Here is a 2,878-nt window from a genome sequence, read left to right as displayed (position 1 = left end):
GGAGGGACTTGAGTGTATTATGCCAAGCAAAGTAAGCCAGTCAGAGAAAGACAAGTATCACATGACCTCACTCATATGTGGAATCTAAAGAACAAAATAAACTGATGAACAAAATAGATCTAGAGACATAGAAGCATGGAATAGACTGACAAATCTCAAAGGGAGGAGGGGGTGGGTGGAAATAAATTAACCAAAGAATTTATATGCATACTAGTGACCTGGTGCATGAAATTTGTACACATTAAAAGGGAATTAATTAGAGGAAATATTTTAATAATGCTATTTGCCCTTTCTCTATAATAGAAGTGTCAGAGATGAAAGAAAATTAGTAAAATGTATATGAAAATCTTCCTCCTGTCAGAGTCTGGGGCACACCATGGGAACTAGAGTCAAGTCCCTGCTCATCCATGTGGGGTGTAGCCTCAGATCTCCAGCATACCCTCAGGTCCCCTGGCCCAGTGCCGGGCAGGGGCACAGCCTCAGTCCCCCTCCCTGGCCCAGCGCCATGCAGCCTCAGGTCCCTGCTGATCACTCATTACGGCTTGTTACGGGAACTCCTCCTCCCCTGTGGGCACAGCCATCTTGTGATGGCATGATGGAGTGAGGGTCAATTTACATATTACTTCTTTATTATATAGGATATGCATAATCCATGGGTACAGACAATAGTGTGGTGAAGGCAGATGTGGGCTAGAAGGGATCATGGGGGAAAAAGGAATATCTGTAATACTTTCAACATAAAGATAATTTTTTAAAAAATAAGCCAATCATTTTATTTTTTTAAATTCTTTATTGTTTAAAGTATTACATATAGTATTACATATGTCTCCTTTTCCCCCCCATTGACCTCTTCCTGGCCACCCCACTCCCCAGCACATGCCGTCACCCCGCTAGTGTCTGTGTCCATTGGTTATACTTATATGCATGCATACAAATCTTTTGGTTGATCTCTTACCACTCTCCTCCCCTGCCTTCCCTCTGCGGTTTGACTGTTCAATGCTTATCTGTCTCTGGATCTATTTTTGTTCATCAGTTTATGTTGTTCATTATATTCCACAAATTAGTGAGATCATGTGATATTTATCTTTCTCCAACTAGAAGCCAATAATTTTAAATGAGTTACCATTTTATTAACCACACATCTAAATTTGGAAATAAAAATTTTTATAGAGAAACATATCTATTTAACCTACAGATATGGTATGGATGCATAATATGTTTATGAAATGTTTTACACAAATGAACTGCCTTCCCAGCAATCAGAAAGCAGCCCACATGTTGCAAACTACAAGACTTGATCACTCCATACTTGTTCTATGCTTTTTCACCAGCTCTTAGGTAAATGGCTCTTCTCTAAAGTGAAATGAGGTACTCACAAGATAACATTAGACTTGAATAATTATCTTCAATAAGTATTTTTGGAGTGCACATTGCTTTTATGATGACATACTATAACCATAGAATAAATTAATCCAAAATCTTCAAGATTAAAGATTTCTTCACACAACAAAAAAAATGGATATGCATATTTACAATTAAAAAAAATCATTACCTAAACAAATTAATACTTTTTGCTAAATTTAAAATGCTGAAATTGATCCTATGTGTCTTCATCTCAGTAAGAAAGTTATTGAAAAGTAGAATATAAAAATATTTGGGGAGAAATATAAGTGTAGTTAAAAAAAATAAGGGTTATCTTCTGCAATATCCCTAACCATATTATAGTAGGAAAGCAATAAAAATTTGGCATAGTTGATGATTTTCTGGATCTGATGTGACTCATGGAAGTGGGTTAGTGGAGGAAGCATGCTGGACAAGTGGTCAGAAGACCTGACATCTCATAATCACTAACTCCATGACTCACTAGCCAAGGGACGTTGAACAAGCACTTACCTTGTCTGGGTCCCCAAATGGTTCTAGTAAAAACTACTTTTGCCCTACTTGGTTTGGAATTACTGTGACTATTGCTTTTATTTTTATTCCTCAATCACCCTTTATTCAGTAAATATATACTGAGCTCTGGAAGGTAAGTCCTATGGAGAATGCAAAGACAAATGAAGCAAGAAGTTTTTTCTCCAGGAGATTTTAAAATGAATATAAATAAACAGAGTGAAAAATACAATACATAAGCCATAAAATGATAAGATAAAGTACCATAAGCATTCAAAGAATGAAGAAATTATACCTTAATTGGGCATTGTGGGAGCTTCAAAGCAATGGTTGTGCCAGTTGAGACAAGTAGAATTTCAATAGATGGAAATGTAAAGAGGGATTTTAGTTAAAAGGAAGTGCTTGAGCAAAATTGTAATGACAATTATTTTAAAGGGCAAATTTAAAAAATAGTGAACTAAACAAATTTACCCAGATATGTAATGAAGAGAGAAAAATGATCTAAACTGGCTGGAAACCATATTATACAGATTAACCAGGACTGGAGTTAATTAGTCCCCATTAAATGTTAGGTATTTATATTTTTAATATCTATTTATGGCCAATAATTAGGCTTCTGCAAAGAGTGGGTTCTAAGGGATATCATCCTCGATGGAACCAGTGGCTTTCTCATTATTCTTTTTTTTATTGAAGTGTAATTTACATACAACATTATTTTAGTTTCAGGTACACACCGTAATGGTTAGATATTTGTTTATATTATGAAATGGTAACTACAATAAGTCTATTAAACATTTCTCAACATACTTAGTTATGCATTTTTTTCTTATGAGAACTTTTAAGATATACTCTCTTAGCAACTTCAACTATGCAATGCAGTATTATCTACACTAATAAAAGAGAAACATGGTAATTAGCGTACGACTGCTACCCTTCCCATTGGCTAATCAGCATATCCTTATGCAAATTAACTGCCAGCCAAGATGGC

This window comes from Myotis brandtii, unplaced genomic scaffold (genome assembly GCF_000412655.1).
Source record: "Myotis brandtii unplaced genomic scaffold, ASM41265v1 scaffold36, whole genome shotgun sequence".
In the NCBI taxonomy this organism is placed as follows: Eukaryota; Metazoa; Chordata; class Mammalia; order Chiroptera; family Vespertilionidae; genus Myotis; species Myotis brandtii.
This window is presented reverse-complemented; position numbering follows the sequence as displayed.